This window comes from Phyllobates terribilis, unplaced genomic scaffold (assembly GCF_046119375.1).
Source record: "Phyllobates terribilis strain yellow unplaced genomic scaffold, ASM4611937v1 Scaffold_3__8_contigs__length_932513732, whole genome shotgun sequence".
NCBI lineage: Eukaryota > Metazoa > Chordata > Amphibia > Anura > Dendrobatidae > Phyllobates > Phyllobates terribilis.
Genome location: NW_027362763.1, coordinates 334,761,432 through 334,780,669, shown reverse-complemented (window position 1 = coordinate 334,780,669; position 19,238 = coordinate 334,761,432).

Sequence of the window (19,238 nt, the reverse complement as noted above, 5' to 3'; positions counted from 1 at the left end):
CATCCGGACCGGAGGACGTCCCGTGGCGCCGACTGAGGAGGACCCCACCGGCCAGAGGAAGACCCAGCGACCGATACAACGAGGACGGATAACCCATCTGCCGCCGCTGCAATCAACCCGGACATATGGCAAGGTACTGTCATTTAAACGGGCACAACCTGGGGTAGAGGGCCAACCCCCAGGCCTAAGATCATCAGGCCCATCGAACTGGCGTGACAAATACGTAGGGGGACGTCCGGTCTTGCCTGTGGTTCTGGATGGCATTCCTATGAGTGCCCTACTAGACACTGGGTCACAGGTGACTACCATCCCGTACGTGCTCTTCAAGCGGTACTGGAATGACTCGGACATAACCCGCTACCCAGATGACGACCTGAGCATTATCGCCAGCAATGGTCAGCCCGTGCCACAGATAGGATTTAAAGAGGTGACCATCAAGGTCGGTAAAGTTGAACTGCTGGCACAAGGACTGATCATTGTGGACATTGACCGTCGCGAGAGTCACCCAAAAATAACCCTAGGTACTAACGTAATTGAAAACTGTCTTGCAGAGGTGATTCTTATTTTGTAACAGGTTGCCAAGAACGCCAGTTCCAGCCAGCAGCGTCTGCTCCAAAAGGAGATCCGGGCATTGATGAAGCGGCAACAAGTGGAATTATCTGGTGGTGAGATAGGTAGCGTGAGAATGTGTGACCCGTTCCCTATTGCCATGCCCCTGAAGAGTGAGATGATGATTTTGTGTCGGGCTGGCTATTGGTCTAAGGGATAGAGACTACCAAGCGATGGTAGAACCCGTCTACTCAGACAGTAGGCCCACCATTTTGACAGCACGGGGGGTGGTCGATGTACGCCATGGGAGGGTGCCCGTTCGCATCATAAACATCGGGGAGAGAGAAGCACACCTGCCCCGGTATGCCATGCTAGCCAAATTGTTCACCATCAACCAGAACTCGGTAAAGGCCGTGGAACCCTTGCCTCAATCTCAACCAGAGGAAGGTAACGGCTCTAAGAAACAAATGGGGGACTGGTGCCAGCAACTGCATTTGGGTACTGACTCCACTCCCTCACACCAAAAACAGGGAGTCTACCGGGTGGTTCAGGAGTACGAGAGAGTGTTTAGTAAACACCCGCTAGACTTCGGGCGAGTAAAGGGGGTAGAACATCACATCCCCACGGTAGACGATCCTCCCATAAAGGAGAGATACCGACCCGTACCCCCTGCACACTATCAGCACGCCAAGGGGATGTTAAAAGACATGAAGGAGGCTGGGGTAATCAGGGACAGCTGTAGCCCCTGGGCAGCTCCACTAGTCTTAGTGAAAAAGAAAGACAACACCATGAGAATGTGTGTAGACTACAAGAAGGTCAACCGTATCACACACAAAGATGCGTACCCGTTACCAAGGATAGAAGAGTTCTTAGCTGCATTAAAATCTGCTAACTTCTTCTCTACTTTGGATCTCACTAGCGGGTACTGGCAGGTTCCTGTAGCAGAGGCGGACCGGGAGAAGACCGCATTCACCACCCCGATGGGACTCAGCGAATTTAACTGTATGCCGTTCGGGCTCTGCAACGCACCAGGAACCTTCCAACGGTTGATGGAATGCTGTCTGGGACACCGGAACTTCGAGACGGTCCTATTATACCTGGACGATGTCATCGTCTATTCCAAGACCTATGAGGACCATCTGGAACACCTGGCAGAAGTGTTTGAAGCCCTGGCAAACTATGGCCTAAAGGTAAAACCCTCAAAGTGTCATCGACTGAAGCCAAAGGTACAGTACCTGGGACACGTGGTGAGTGCTGACGGAGTGGCTCCCGACCCTGACAAGATCACCGTTATTAAGGACTGGCCAAGACCATCCAGCATAAAGGAAGTGCGGCAGTTCCTCGGGTTGGTAGGCTACTACCGAAGATTCATTCCCGGTTTTACCAAGAAGGCAGCTCCTATGCAGGACCTCCTGATAGGCCAGTCCAGGAAGGCCAAAAACCAGAAACCACCCTTCAGATGGGAAGAGCTGGAAGAGGAGTCATTCCGCCAGCTGAAGATGGCCCTCACGGGGGAGGAAATCCTGGCGTACCCTGATTACAGACAGCCCTTTATCCTCCACACGGACGCGAGCAACATCGGGTTAGGAGCCGTACTGTCCCAGATCCAGCAGGGGAGAGAACGGGTAATTGCTTACGCCAGCCGAAAACTGCGACCCACGGAAAGAAACCCTGAGAATTACAGCTCGTTCAAGCTAGAGTTCCTGGCAGTGATGTGGGCGGTAACCGAATGTTTTAAGCATTACCTTGCCTCATCCAGGTTCACCGTGTACATGGACAACAACCCGTTGACACACCTGGACACTGCAAGACTGGGTGCCCTGGAGCAGAGATGGATGGCCCGCCTGTCCAATTATGAGTTCACGATCAAATACCGGGCAGGACGCTCCAATACCAACGCGGACACCCTGTCCAGGATGCCAAACCTACCGGACGGAGAGGAAGATCCAAAAGAACTGGAAGAGGTCGAACTCCCTGCGTTCCACCGTCATGGGATTACCCAGTATTCCCACCATGTGAGGGGCCAGCGATCCGCTATGTTCAACCCCTTACCCCACTACAACTGGGCGGAGACGCAAGACAGTGACCCCGCAGTCCATCTGGTGAAGGAGATGGTGACCCAGGCTGACGCCCGCCTGGACCCAGACGCTCCAGAAGAGACCAAGCAACTGTGGATGGAAAAAAGCAGACTGTTTCTCTACAAGGAGGAGTTGTGCCGCAGAATGGTCAATTCCCGGACACATGAACTGATCTGGCAGGTTGTGGTACCGAGACGGGACGCAGCTATGGTGCTGGAGGCCTACCACAATGGGTCAGGGCACTTCGGATGGAAGAAGCTGGAGTTCCTGCTGCGTGAACGGTTCTACTGGATAGGCATGAGAGGAGCCATTGAGAGATGGTGTAGAGACTGTGGCCCGTGCAATCTAAGAAGAAGGGACCGTGCCAGCCAGAGGACTCCCCTGCAGCCCATCATCACCTGGCAGCCGCTGGAACTGGTCACTCTAGACCATGTTAAACTGGCTCCAAGCAGAAGCGGGTATGTCTACGCCCTAACCATCGTGGTTCACTACTCCCGGTTCCTAGTGGTGGTCCCCGTCAAATACTTAACAGCTCAAACAGCAGCTAGGGCCTTCCAGCAGCATTTCTGCTGCCCACACGGTTATCCAGAACAGGTGTTGACAGACCAAGGACCAGCCTTCGAAGCGGAGGTCTTCCAGGAGTTCTGCAACCTGTACGTCTGCCGGAAGATAAGAACAACGCCCTATCACCCCCAAACCAATGGACTCTGCGAGAAGATGAACCAGGTGGTGATAGATCTGCTAAAAACATTGCCCCTGGAAGAACGCAGCCTGTGGCCTGAGAAACTGCCTGATCTGGTGGACCTGTATAACCACATCCCGGTAGGTTCCACCAACTGTACCCCGGCTTACCTAATGCGAGCAAGACCTGGTAAGCTGTCTGTTGATCTGGATATGGGAGTCCTGACACTCGAGGACACCTCGCCAGAGGCAGACTGGGATACAGAACGGCAGCAGCAGTACCGGAAAGTACAGGAGAGCATCGAGCGAAGTCTCTGTCAATCAAGAGAAAGGCAGGAGAGGACTTATAACCAATATGCTCCCGCTGCTCCCCTGGTACCTGGAGAGCAGGTCTTGAAAAGAAAAAGGCGGCTCCATAAGTTGGAGGACCAATGGGAAAAGGACCCGTACACCGTACTGCCCTCAAGCCATAATAATCCAAAGGTGTACGTCATCAGCAGGGATGGAGGAGAGACCACAGCCACTGTCTCCAGAGACCACCTGAAAAAGTGCCCCGAGAAGTTGCAAAGCACAGATGAAGATCAGGAAAACCCTCAACCCATAGAGGAAAAGGAGACTTTCCCCGGTCCTGGACACAAGTAAACAACGCTATCGTGGTGCCCGTCCTCACCTTTCTCCAGCCAGCCCCTCAAGTGCCTACAGAAGACCAGGTAGAGCTGGAAGAGCAGTCGGCCCAGGAGGCAGAAGAGTCCACACCAGCAGCGCAGGAGGATCAACCCTCTGCTAGTAGTGAGCCTGCCGTGCCCCTAGTGAGCCAAAGAGTACGCACACAGCTGCCCAGCTTACCCATAACACCTCCTACACCCTGTAGTGCAGGACCAGTTAGTGAGCTCCGTAGGTCCACTAGAGTCACTAGAGGTCAGATGCCCGCTCGCTGGAGAATATAAAGTAATGCACTATAAATGTACTTGTTTCTTGAAAATGCTTATGGTTTTTGTTGTTGCCTGTTATTGATTATGTTTCTCAATTACCCTGCAGGGTTCTTTGGACTAACAGGTTATGGACGCTGGATAACCGGAACAATTTTTGTAGATAGTTGCACATTGTGCCTCTTGCGAAGACGGCCTCGGAAGAGAAAACCTGTCTGGCGTGGCCTCCTTGCGGCCCAAAGTAGCTAGCTTCAGCCCATGCAGCCACGCCCAAGGCCAATGCAAGGGGTTTTCTTTGGACAGGTCCCCTGCCTCGCTTAAAGCTTCACCTTGGGTGATATGGACGCCCAGTTACGGACACGCCGTGACCACAAAATGTACTTTTTCATGTTGTCTTGTTATTGTTATACCCTGCATTTATGTTTCTTAAAAAATATGTTTAGTCCCTGAGTACTAAAATTTACTAGGGGGGAATGTGGCACCCCAGGGGTCTGGTTGCCACAGTAATAGAAATGTTACGTCTGAGAGCAAGTGGGAGGTTTCTCTGGTCAGGAGCCCTAAGCATGCAACACCTCCCGCCCAGACCTGGGAGGGGAGGAATCTGCCCTTATAAACTAGGTCTGGGGCGGGAATAGTTCAGTCAGAGTCTGAGAGTCAGAGCCTGGAGAGGGAAAGCAAGAACTAGGAGCTCTGTAGGAGCAGGAGCGAGTGCCAGGGGCTGGAAGCCAGATAGCTCGCCCTGGCAGAAGAATCTAAGACCGGACACGGAGTACGAGGCTGTGGGGACATCCAGGTCCAGCAGCAGAATCCAACCGGCAGGGGATTCCAGGTCCTCTGGCCATAGAAGCCCGGAGGCACGGTCACAAGCAAGGGAACAGCACCGCCATCGTGGAGCGGAGGCTAACCGAAGGCCCCGAGTCACCGGCCATACGGGTGAGCACCACACGGTATACTCAGGGACGTGGGCTACTTCTACCCGCATACAGCAAGGTAGCCAGGAAGAGTACAGATAGACGGGGAGGCCTACAACTCCACCTGGCTAGGGGAGATCCTGCTTGCTCACAGACTGACCAGTGTTATGATCTGCTACAGGGACTAAGGAAAGACAGGAGATCTGTCCCTACAATAGAACTAAACTAGATCCCTACGATGTAACGGGGAACCTGATCCTGCGATCAGACCCGCTAAAGTCCTCGGCTAGTCTGTACGAAGACCTATAGATGTGAGGGAGGGATCCCTACAAGAACTAGGGACTGGGATAAGTTGGACACCTCCTAGCAGAAATAGTAGCAGTCAAAGACAAACACACAACAAAAAGCATAGAGGTCAGAAGACCTAGCAACACTAACAGAGAACGGCAACAGAGCACCAAGCTAGCTCAAGAGTAGTAAATACAATGAAGTCCAGCAAGGCCAGGAGGGCGGAGCCGGATTAAATAGGCAAAAATGGTCATGTGACCAGCAAACTAAAAAAAAACTAACAGGAGAGTTCTAACAGTACCCCCTCTTCTAAGAGGATCCTCCGGATCCCCTAGGCCCAGGCTTACCAGGAAACCTCCTGTGAAACGCTCTGACAAGTCTGGAAGCAGAAACATCATCCGCCCTCACCCATTAGTTATCTTCAGGTCCGAAACCCTTCCAAGCGACGAGATACTGCAAACTCCCTCTATACCGTCTAGAATTTAGGATGCGGGAAATTTCATATTCCCCGTCCTCCACCACCGGAGGAACAGTGGCAGAGGCGTCACCATCCGACACATCAGCTTTTTTCAACAGAGAAACATGAAACAATGGGTTAATCTTCCAGGACGTAGGAACCTCCAACCTAACAGCAGATTGGTTAACTATCTGAAGCACCTTAAAGGGCCCTACGAACTTGGGACCCAATTTTTTAGAAGGAATCCTCAATCGCAGATTCTTAGAGGACAACCAAACCATGTCACCAACCGCAAACAAAACCTCTTGCCGTTTCCTATCAAAGTACCTCTTAGATTTTTTGTTAGCCTCCTGAAGATTACCACGCACATCCGTCCAAACTCTCTCCAAATCACCGGAAAAACTCTCCTCCTCAGGCACAGCCGAAACCAATTTGGAGAATGACCCAAAAGACGGATGTCTCCCAGAACAACAAAAAAAAGGCGAACACCCAGCAGAAGAGGATGTATGGTTGTTAAGAGCAAATTCAGCAAGTGGCAGAAACTCAGACCACCCCTCTTGATTGTCTGCCACAAAACAATGCAAGAACTGCTCAACATCCTGGTTCTTCCTTTCTGTCTGGCCATTAGACTCAGGATGATATCCGGATGAAAACGACAAATGAACTCCCAACCGGTCAGAAAAAGCACGCCAAAAACGAGCCACGAACTGAGGTCCCCTATCAGAAACAATGTCAGTAGCAACACCATGTAGTCTGACAATTTCCTTGACAAAGGCCTTAGCGAGTGTCTTAGCGCAAGGCAGTTTGATGAAGGGAACCAAGTGACACATCTTGCTAAAAAGGTCCACGACCACCCAGATGACCGTGAAACTTTCAGAGGGGGGAAGGTCAGTAATAAAGTCCATAGCCAGATGTGTCCAAGGTGCACTAGGAACCTCCAGAGGGCAAAGCAACCCCGCCGCAGGAGCATGCGAAGACTTGGATCTAGCACACACAGTACACTGACGCACCCACTTAATGACTTCCTTCTGCCATCCAGGCCACCAAAAACTGCGACCCACAAGTCTCTTGGTCTCAGAAATTCCTGGATGACCTGCCAACCGAGACTCATGACTAGAGATGAGCGGTGTTCGACTAGAACTGTTCGCCAATCTCAAATTCGAGCTGTTTTGGGCGGTGTTCGAGTTGTTCGACGAACCCGAACGATTTGCAAAAAATTCGGCTGTTCGAGGTTATGTTCGATAACTGTTCGTGCACCAAAAGCGTGTCCTGCATGTCTGGTGCTATTTAGAGCACCAATCATGCAGGGATTGTCTGCCACTCACTGTAATGCCACAGCCATGGTGGTTGTGGCATTACAGTGATTGCCCAAATCGATGGGAACAGTGCTCACAGTGAAACATGAAAAGCCGGCAATTCAGCAGCGGCATACACCGGTACCCGACAATTTAGAACAGAAAGAATAGAGAATCACACATAGATTAGATAGATAGAAACATGTCAGTCACACATATAAGAAGCACAGTGACAGTGTTGCTTACTGTACTTGTCATTTAGTGTAAAGGATTTATCAAAAAAAATAATAGTGTTTTCATGCACCGTCTCTTTAAAAAAGCCGGCCGGCAATTCAGCATCTGTACCCGACAATTTAGAATAGAAGGAATAGAGAATCACACATAGATTAGATAGATAGAAACATGTCAGCCACATATATACGAAGTACAGTGAAAGTGCTGCTTACTGTACTTGTCATTTAGCGTAAAGGATTTATTAAAAAATATAATAGTGTTTTCGTGCACCGTCTCTTTAAAAAAGCCGGCCGGCAATTCAGCAGCGGTACCCGACAATTTATAACAGACAGAATAGAGCTTCACACATAGATTAGATAGATAGAAACATGTCAGTCACATATATATGAAGTACTGTGACAGTGTTGCTTACTGTACTTGTCATTTACTGCAAAGGATTTATTAAAAAAAATAATAGTGTTTTCATGCACCGTCTCTTTAAAAAAGCCGGCCGGCAATTCAGCATCTGTACCCGACAATTTATAACAGACAGAATAGAGCTTCACACATAGATTAGATAGATAGAAACATGTCAGTCACATATATAATAAGTACAGTGACAGTGTTGGTTACTGTACTTGTCATTTAGTATTAAAATAAAGGATTTATTATTAAAAAAAATTGGTGTGGGGTTCCCCGTAATTTTAGTCTCTAGCGGAGGTTAAGCAGACAGCTGGGGCAGATGTTTGAAGCCTGGGAAGGGGGTAATACCCACGGAGCTTCCCAGACTACTAATATCAGCCCCCAGCTGAATACCTAGCCTTTACTAGCTATTAAAATGGGGGACCCCCCAAAAAAATGACGTGGGGTCCCCCCTAATTTAATAGCTAGCAAAGGCTAGGCAGACAGCTGGGGGCTGATATTAATAGCCCAGGAAGGGAACCATGAATATTGGCCCCCTCCCAGGCTAGAAACACCAGCCGTCAGCCGCCCCAGAAATGGCGCATCCATAGGATGCGCCAATTCTGGCACTTAGCCTCGCTCTTCCACGCTGCCCTGGTGCGGTGGCAGGGGGTAATAGGGTTGGGGTTGATGTCAGCTTATAATGCCAGCTGACATCAAGCCCAGGTTAGTAATGGAGAGGCGTCTATAAGACACCCCCATTACTAACCCCATAGTCAAAGTTAAAAGAAAACACAAACACCCAGAATAAAGTCCTTTAATTGAAATAAAGACACATTCCTTTATTGTTCTAAATTAAACCATACTTACCGTCACGCCCATTCCAGCTGAAGCCAACGATCTCCTGCAATAAAAGAAAAATAATAAAGCAACCTCATCCTTACCTTTCCATGGTTCCCAGGACAGCTTCAGCTCTGCTACATCGAGATAACAGGCTGGACCGCAGCAGAACGCTGCCATCCAGCCTGTCATCCCGCAGACACTGAGAAGCGCAGGCATGCTTGCGCTCTGCAGTGTCTGGCTGTGACGGCATAAAGATGAGACGAGTTCATGTCCAATGAACTCGGCGCACCTCATGCACGTCACTGACAGCGTGGGAGAATTCTCCTGCACTCAGCACTTCAGCGTGAGAATTCTCCCACGCTGTCAGTGACGTGCATGAGGTCAGCTGAGTTCATTGGACATGAATGAGCTCACCTCATGCACGTCACTGACAGCGTGGGAGAATTCTCACGCTGTAGCGCTGAGTGCAGGAGAATTTTCCCACGCTGTCAGTGACGTGCATGAGGTGAGCTGAGATCATTGGACATGAATGAGCTCACCTCATGCACGTCACTGACAGCGTGGGAAAATTCTCCTGCACTCAGCGCTTCAGCGTGAGAATTTTCCCACGCTGTCAGTGACGTGCATGAGGTGACCTCATTCATGTCCAATGAACTCAGCTGACCTCATGTACGTCACTGACAGCGTGGGAGAATTTTCACGCTGAAGTGCTGAGTGCAGGAGAATTCTCCCACGCTGTCAGTGACGTGCATGAGGTGCGCCGAGTTCATTGGACATGAGCTTGTCTCATCTTTATGCCGTCACAGCGAGACACTGAGGAGCGCAAGCATGCCTGCGCTTCTGAGTGTCCGCGGGATGACAGGCTGGATGGCAGCGTTCTGCTGCGGTCCAGCCTGTCATCGCGATGTAGCAGAGCTGAAGCTGTCGTGGGAACCATGGAAAGGTAAGGATGAGGTTGCTTTATTATTTTACTTTTATTGCAGAAGACATTGGCTTCAGCTGGAATGGGCGTGACGGTAAGTATGGTTTAATTTAGAACAATAAAGAATTGTGTGTTTATTTCAATTAAAGGACTTTATTCTGGGTGTTGTGTTTTTTTAAATACTTTACTAGAAATTCATGGTGGTCATGTCTAATATTGGCGTGACCCCATGAATTTCGGGCTTAGGGCCAGCTGATAATGCCAAGCTGGCCTTAACCCCTTTATTACCCAGTGAGCCACCGCACCAGGGCCCTGGATGAGTTGGGTACAGCGCCAGAAGATGGCGCTTCTATGAACGCGCCATTTTCCGGAGCGGCTGCGGACTGCAATATGCAGCGGGTGGGGTCCAGAAAGCTTGGGCCTCCCTGCGCTGCAGATTCCAGCCCCCAGCTGCCTAGTTGTACCTGGCTGGGCACAAATATAGTGCGAAGCCCCACGTCAATTTTTTTTAAATTATTTCATGAAATAATTTTTTTAAAAAAGGGCTTCCCTATATTGTTGTGTCTGGCCAGGTACAAATAGGCAGCTGGTGGTTGGGGGCAGCCCGTTCCTGCCTGCTGTACCTGACTGGACACAAATATAGGGCGAAGCCCCACGTCAATTTTTTTTAAATTATTTCAGGAAATTCATGAAATAATGAAAAAAAAATTGATGTGGGGCTTCGCCCTATATTTGTGTCCAGTCAGGTACAGCAGGCAGGAACGGGCTGCTCCCAACCACCAGCTGCCTATTTGTACCTAGCCGGACACAACAATATAGGGAAGCCCTTTTTTTCTTAATTATTCCATGAATTTCATGAATTTAAAAAAAAAATACGTGGAGCTTCGCCCTATTTTTGTGTCCAGCCAGGTACAACTAGGCAGCTGGGGGCTGGAATCTGCAGCGCAGGGAGGCCCAAGCTTTCTGGGCCCCACCCGCTGCAAATTGCAGTCCGCAGCCGCCCCGGAAAATGGCGCGTTCATAGAAGCGCCATCTTCTGGCGCTGTACCCAACTCATCCAGGGCCCTGGTGCGGTGGCTCACTGGGTAATAAAGGGGTTAAGGCCAGCTTGGCATTATCAGCTGGCCCTAAGCCCGAAATTCATGGGGTTACGCCAATATTAGACATGACCACCATGAATTTCTAGTAAAGTATTTAAAAAAAACACAAACACCCAGAAAAAAGTCTTTAATTGAAATAAACACACAATTCTTTATTGTTCTAAATTAAACCATACTTACCGCCACGCCCATTCCAGCTGAAGCCAATGATCTCCTGCAATAAAAGTAAAATAATAAAGCAACATCATCCTTACCTTTCCATGGCTCCCACGACAGCTTCAGCTCTGCTACATCGAGATGACAGGCTGGACCGCAGCAGAACGCTGCCATCCAGCCTGTCATCCCGCAGACACTGAGAAGCGCAGGCATGCTTGCGCTACTCAGTGTCTGGCTGTGACGGCATCCAGATGAGCTGAGGTCATGTCCAATGAACTCGGCTCACCTCATGCACGTCACTGACAGCGTGGGAAAATTCTCCTGCACTCAGCGCTTCAGCGTGGGAGAATTCTCACGCTGAAGCGCTGAGTGCAGGAGAATTCTCCCACGCTGTCAGTGACGTACATGAGGTGAGCCGAGTTCATTGTCGGCTCATCTGGATGCCGTCACAGTCAGACACTGAGGAGCGCAAGCATGCCTGCGCTTCTCAGTGTGTGCGGCATGGCAAGCTGGATGGCAGCGTTCTGCTGCGGTCCAGCCTGTCATCTCGATGTAGCAGAGCTGGAGCTGTCCTGGGAACCATGGAAAGGTAAGGATGAGGTTGCTTTATTATTTTTCTTTTATTGCAGGAGATCGTTGGCTTCAGCTGGAATGGGCGTGATGGTAAGTATGGTTTAATTTAGAACAATAAAGAATTGTGTCTTTATTTCAATTAAAGGACTTTATTCTGGGTGTTTGTGTTTTTTTTTTAACTTTGACTATGGGGTTAGTAATGGGGGTGTCTTATAGACGCCTCTCCATTACTAACCTGGGCTTGATGTCAGCTGGCATTATAAGCTGACATCAACCCCAACCCTATTACCCCCTGCCACCGCACCAGGGCAGTGTGGAAGAGCGAGGCTAAGTGCCAGAATTGGCGCATCCTATGGATGCGCCATTTCTGGGGCGGCTGAGGGCTGGTGTTTCTAGCCTGGGAGGGGGCCAATATTCATGGCTCCCTTCCTGGGCTATTAATATCAGCCCCCAGCTGTCTGCCTAGCCTTTGCTAGCTATTAAATTAGGGGGGACCCCACGTCATTTTTTTGGGGGGGTCCTCCATTTTAATAGCTAATAAAGGCTAGGTATTCAGCTGGGGGCTGATATTAGTAGCCTGGGAAGCTCCGTGGGTATTACCCCCTTCCCAGGCTTCAAACATCTGCCCCAGCTGTCTGCTTAACCTCCGCTAGAGACTAAAATTACGGGGAACCCCACGCCAATTTTTTTTAATAATAAATCCTTTATTTTAATACTAAATGACAAGTACAGTAACCAACACTGTCACTGTACTTATTATATATGTGACTGACATGTTTCTATCTATCTAATCTATGTGTGAAGCTCTATTCTGTCTGTTATAAATTGTCGGGTACAGATGCTGAATTGCCGGCCGGCTTTTTTAAAGAGACGGTGCATGAAAACACTATTATTTTTTTTAATAAATCCTTTGCAGTAAATGACAAGTACAGTAAGCAACACTGTCACTGTACTTCATATATATGTGACTGACATATTTCTATCTATCTAATCTATGTGTGAAGCTCTATTCTGTCTGTTATAAATTGTCGGGTACCGCTGCTGAATTGCCGGCCGGCTTTTTTAAAGAGACGGTGCACGAAAACACTATTATATTTTTTAATAAATCCTTTACACTAAATGACAAGTACAGTAAGCAACACTGTCACTGTACTTCGTATATATGTGGCTGACATGTTTCTATCTATCTAATCTATGTGTGATTCTCTATTCCTTCTATTCTAAATTGTCGGGTACAGATGCTAAATTGCCAGCCGGCTTTTTTAAAGAGACAGTGCATGAAAACACTATTATTTTTTTAAATAAATTCTTTGCAGTAAATGACAAGTACAGTAAGCAACACTGTCACAGTACTTCATATATATGTGACTGACATGTTTCTATCTATCTAATCTATGTGTGAAGCTCTATTCTGTCTGTTATTAATTGTCGGGTACCGCTGCTGAATTGCCGGCCGGCTTTTTTAAAGAGACGGTGCACGAAAACACTATTATATTTTTTAATAAATCCTTTACACTAAATGACAAGTACAGTAAGCAACACTGTCACTGTACTTCATATATATGTGACTGACATGTTTCTATCAATCTAATCTATGTGTGATGCTCTATTCCTTCATGTCTAAATTGTCGGGTACCGGTGTATGCCGCTGCTGAATTGCCGGCCGGCTTTTTTAAAGAAAGCGTCTTCTGAGCAGTTTGTCAGCTTTTGGACACCTTTGAAGGTGTTTTCTATGTGTTCCTATGTGTTTTTGTTTGCCTGCCATTGGTTTTAACGGTGTTCGACGGTGTTCTAAGGTGTTCGACGAACAGTTCGACGAACAGTTCCTCGAACATCCCGGTGTTCGACGAACCGAACCGAACCCGAACACTACGGGGGTGGCTCAACACTACTCATGACACTCAACAAACAAATCTGTCCTAAAGGTCCTAGGCACAAACAACCTCCCATGGGGAGTGTTAGATGGGGCATTCTCCTGAGCTTTAAGAATCTCATCCTCCAAAACGGAGTCCAAAGCAGCAATCACAACACCTTCTTGTAAAATGCTCTCCTCTTCCTCCTCAACACCGACCATGGGAGAAAAGCTGCGAGACAAAGCATCCGCTTTAACATTCTTGGTACCCGGGATGTAAGTAACGGAAAAATTAAACCGCGTGAAAAAAAGTGCCCACCTAGCCTGACGGGCATTCAAGCGCTTGGCAGCATCGAGATAGATCAGATTTTTATGATCAGTGAAAACCTGAATGGGAAATTCAGCACCTTCCAAGAGGTGACGCCAGTGTTCAAATGCGAGTTTAATCGCCAGCAATTCCCGATTACCAATATCGTAATTAAGTTCAGTCTCAGAAAATTTTTTTGAAAAAAAGGCACAGGGATGTACTCCATCCTTGTTTTCCTGAGACAACACCGCACCGACCCCCACCGAAGAAGCATCAACCTCAACCAAAAACGGCTTAGTCACATCAGGCTGCATAAGGATGGGAGCAGAGGTGAACCTCTCCTTTAGAAACACAAAAGCTTCAATGGCCTCAGAAGTCCACTGAACCGCATTAGCACCTTTCCTGGTGAGATCGGTCAGCGGTTTGACAATAATAGAAATTTTTTTTATGAATTTTCTGTAATAATTGGCGAAACCCAAAAACCTCTGTATCGATTTCAAACCAATAGGCCTAGGCCATTCCTGCACAGCTTGAACTTTAACCGGGTCCATCTCAAAACCTTCACTGGAGATAATGCAGCCCAAAAACTAATTCTCTGTACAGCGAACTCACATTTCTCCAGCTTAGCAAAAAGCGAATTGTCCATTAATAACTGTAATACCTCACGTACGCTCCGCCAATGAGACTCCAGATCAGGCGAATAAATCAGAATGTCATCCAAATACACAACCACATTTTTGCCGATTAAAGGTCTAAGGATGTCATTAATAAGATTCTGAAAAAATGCTGGAGGATTGGTAAGACCAAAAGGCATCACCAGATTCTCAAAATGACCCACAGGAGTGTTAAAAGCAGTCTTCCATTCATCACCCTCCTTCATGCGCAACAAATTGTATGCCCCCCGGAGATCAATTTTAGAGAACCACTTGGCCCCCACTAACTGGTTAAATAAATCAGGAATCAATGGCAGTGGGTAAGGATTGCGTACAGTAATTTTATTAATCTCACGAAAGTCCAGACAAGGACGTAAACCGCCATCTTTTTTTTTACAAAAAAAAATCCAACAGCCACAGGAGACTTAGAAGGCCTAATGTGACCGGCGGCCAAGCTTGTCTGTATGTATTCCTCCAAAGCCTTTCTCTCAGGAATAGTAAGATTAAATAAACGACTTTTAGGAAGAGTCGCTCCAGGGACAAATTCAATGGTACAATCATAGTCTCTATGGGGAGGCAAAATTTGTGACTCCTCCTCAGAAAAAACTCTCCAAAAATCCTGAATAGGTACAGGTAATTCCCCTTTATCCACAGCAGCAATGCGCCCGTTACAACACTTGTCATAACACTTAGGGCTCCAGGACTTAATTTCATTGGTAGACCAATGCAGTACAGGATTGTGCAATTTTAACCAGGGTAACCCCAATATTACTGGAGAAGGCAAATTATCCAATACCACCAAATCCAAATTCTCTTGATGAATACCATTAATAGTGAGGGGAAATTCACAGACCTTATGAGTAACACTCTTCAAGGGAGAGCCATCAACAGAAACCACAGCAATAGGGGATGACAAAGTTTTAGGTTCTAATCTAAGTTTTTCCAAGAATCCCCCATCAATCACATTCAGAGTAGAACCACAATCCACAAATACCCGAAATTCAATTAATTCATCCTGAGCAGCAGTAGTGGCAGATAGGAATACTCCCTTAGAATTTAAACAGGCTATACGTGCATGACTGACCATTTTTTTTTCTTTCTTCATACGAAGCACACAGTTCTTAATAAAATGACCAGAATTTCCGCAATAGAAGCACAAGCCTTCAGAAAGCCTGCGGTCTTTTTCCTAAGAGCGGGGTGCCATCGCCCCAATCTCCATCGGCTCTCCATTGTCAGCACAGGCCCTCTCAGGACTCGGAGCTGACATAGCAGAGGATTTGCTCTCATTAGCCCTTGCACGCAGTCTCCTGTCCACCCGTATAGCTAATTGCATTGCCTCCTGCAAGTTTCCAGGTGTGGGATAAGCAATCAGTAAATCCTTAACCCTTTCACCTAGCCCTGCAAGAAACAAGCTTTTCACACAGGCCAGGGGGCGAGTCATATGCAGTGACTGAAACGGCTTCCTAAATTTTCGACGCATCCCAATATCCCTTTGAAGAGAGGTAGAGGAGGGCCTCAGTAACAAAATGTTCCCATTATAAAGGAATGGTTCTGCTATACAGTTATTACGTATGCTGTGACTGCAACATCTGCCTAAATTTTCAACGCATCCCAATACCTCTTTGAAGAGACGTAGAGGAGGGCCTCAGTAACAAAATGTTCCCATTATAAAGGAGCAGTTCTGCCATACAGTTATTGTGTATGCAGTGACTGCAACAGCTGCCTAAATTTAGGAAAACCCCAATACCAATTTAAAGACACATAAAGGAGGGCCTCAGTAACAAAATGTTCCCATTATAAAGGAGCTGTTCTGCTATACAGTTATTGCATATGCAGTGACTGCAACGGCTGCCTAAATTTAGGAAAAATACCAATACCAATTTAAAGACACATAGAGGAGGGCCTCAGTAACAAAATGTTCCCATTATAATGGAGTGGTTCTGCTATACAGTTATTGCATATGCAATGACTGCAACGGCTGCCTAAATTTTCGACGCATCCCAATACCCCTTTGAAACGATGTAGAGGCGGGCCTCAGTAACAAAATGTTCCCATTATAAAGGAGCAGTTCTGCTATACAGTTCTTGCGTATGCAGTACTGCAAGGGCTGCCAAAAATCTGGACGCACTCCAATGCCCCTTGGAAGAGACGAAGAGGAGGGCCTCATTAAAAAAATGCTCCCATTATAATGGAGCAGGTCTTCTATACTGTTCTTGCGTATGCAGTACTGCAAGGGCTGCCAAAAATGTGGACGCACTCCAATGCCCCTTGGAAGAGACATAGGGGAGGGCCTCATTAAAAAAATGTCCCCATTATAAAGGAGCGGGTTTCCTATACTTGTAATGCCCATGCACTAAGTGCATGGGCTGAAAAACATTTACCCCTGGGGGGTATACATGAACATACTGTATAACAAACATTTCCTACGGGCATCATAAACACCCTTAAAAAAATTATGTGGGTGTTCACAGTCACCCTGGTGATATGGTAGTGGAGGATGAGGAGAAGAAGGAGGACAACAGAAAATAGACAAAATCAGGAAGTGTATACCCATGTCTGGGTGTGAAGAGGTGCATGGGAATAGACCTCCCAAAAAAAGACACTGGATTTGAGTTTATGTTATGCTGCTATCATTCGGTGTTGTTGAGAAGACTGGCCAAATCCAGCCCTTGTTCATTTTTATAAGAGTCAGCCTGTTAGCATTTTCACTTGACAGGCAGATGCGCTTATCAGGTATAATTCCCCTGGCGGTACTAAAAACCTGCTCTGACAAAACGCTAGTGGCCGGGTGGGCCAGGACCTCCAAGGCGTAGAGAGCCAGTTTATGCCACTTGTACAGCTTGGGTACCCAATAATTATAAAGCACAGAGGAATCAAGGAGGACGTTGGTACGGTCGGCAAGGTACTCTTTCAGCATCTTCGCAAAATTATCTCTCCTTGTGAGACTACCCCGTGCATGAGGGCCTGTGTGATGTGAGAGTCTGAGAAAACTCTCCAAGACCTTTAACAGTGTTCCCCTGCCTCTGCTGGATCGTATTTGTGTCTCTCTCGCCTGTACTCCTTGGTTGTCCAACGAACTGTGACCTATGCCGCAAGCATTTTCAGATGGGAATTCTTTAAATAATTCTACAACAAGGGCCTTCTGGTACTGCACCATTTTAGTAGACATGCCCATCGCGGGAATCAGAGATAGAAAGTTCTCCTTGGGTCTAGAAGTGTCACCAACCAGTAATGACTGTTACCCAAAATTTGGAGAACACGAGAGTCACAGGAAAGGCAACGTAACATAAACTCAGCCATGTGTGCCAGACTGATAACAGGCAAGACTTCCGTGTCCATGCTCTCCTCCTCCTCCTCCTCCCTGTCTTCAGGCCATCCATGCTGAAAAGACGGTATGACAGCTGTGCAGGTAGTACCGTCTATAGCGCAGGAAACTAGCTCCTGTTTTTCCTCCTCCTCTTCCTCATTGTCGCATCTCCTCAGGATCATGTGCCTGAGCATGCTGGTGGTGCTCAGGCTGCTTGTTTTGCTATCCTTGCTGATGCTGGCCTGGCAGATGTTGCAAATGGCGTTTTTGGGGTTATCTGCAGGGTCTTTAAAAAACAACCAGACTCGGGAAGACCTAACAGTTGTACTGGCAACTTCAGTTGTGTTGGTGTTCCGGGGAACGGTTGCCCGCCTTGTGTCTGTGGCCACCACACTGCTTGTTCCTGTCTGTTGTGGTGCAACACCTCCCTCCTCCTGTGTGCTCCTGTCCTCGCTATGCATGTCACCTTACCAGGTTGGGTCAGTGACTTCATCGTCCACCACCTCATCTTCCAGTTCCGCACCCTGGTCCTCCTCTTGACTTTCTGGCAATTGTGTCTCATCATCATCCACCTCTTATGACAGTTAATCCCACCATCGCCTTCATGTGATCGTGGCTGCTTAAATATTTGGGCATCCCTACATGCGATCTCCTCTTCCCCTGCTTGAAGCTGGCCAGGCGAGAGGCCGGAATCTATAAATGAAAAAGTGAACAGCTCTTTGGAGTGTCCAAGTGTGGGATCAGTTGTCTCCGGGCACTCAGCATGGTGGAAGGAAGGAGGATCAGGGTTAAGAATATGCGATCCAAACTCACGGCTACTGAGACTTGACCGTGTGGAAAACAGGGTGGTTGCAAAGTGACTGGAAGCATTATCTGCTATCCAACCAACAACCATTTGAAACTGCTCTGGGTTCAATAGTGGTGTGCTCCGGTCTTGTAGTAATAGGTACAGGAAGGTCAGGCAATAAGATATGGGTGCTTGTTGTGGCACAATTTCAAATTACTCACGACCTCTGCATGCACCATCATGTCCACTTCCCCATCCCTTGCCACGCGCCTTGCCCATTTTAAATGGAGGATAATATTTTGCACGGTCCCTACAAATGGCTGGATTTGTACCACAGTTATATGGGGTACGACTGATGAACGCCCATGGTTTTAAATACCTGCCTTGTAGTTTACAATTATTGGTAGCAAACAAGTGTGAATAGCTTCACCGACACACTGTTGCCTAACTGTAAAAGGAGGATAATATTTTCCACGGTCCATACAAATGGCTGGATTTGTACCGCAGTTATATGGGATATGTCTGATGCACGCCCACGGTTTTAAATACCGGCCTTGTAGTTTACAACTATTGGCAGCGACCACGTGTAAATAGCCTCACCAACACACTGCTGCCTAACTGTAAAAGGAGGATAATATTTTGCACGATCCCTATAAATTGCTGGATTGGAACCGCAGTAATATAGGATTACGTCTGATGATGGAAAAGATATGGCTGTATTCTGCAGTGCTAACAAGCAAATGGAGCAGTAAAATATTGGACACTATTACTTTTTTAGAAAATAATCAGGATTAAGAGCAAAAAAAAAAAAACCCTCATATCTAGTCCAATGGCTATCTGTAACAGGCAGCAGCAGCAGACAGAACGTGCAATGGACACTATTGTGCTGTATAGTGTTCACAAATTTCTCTGCCTGCCTAACTCCTGCTATCACC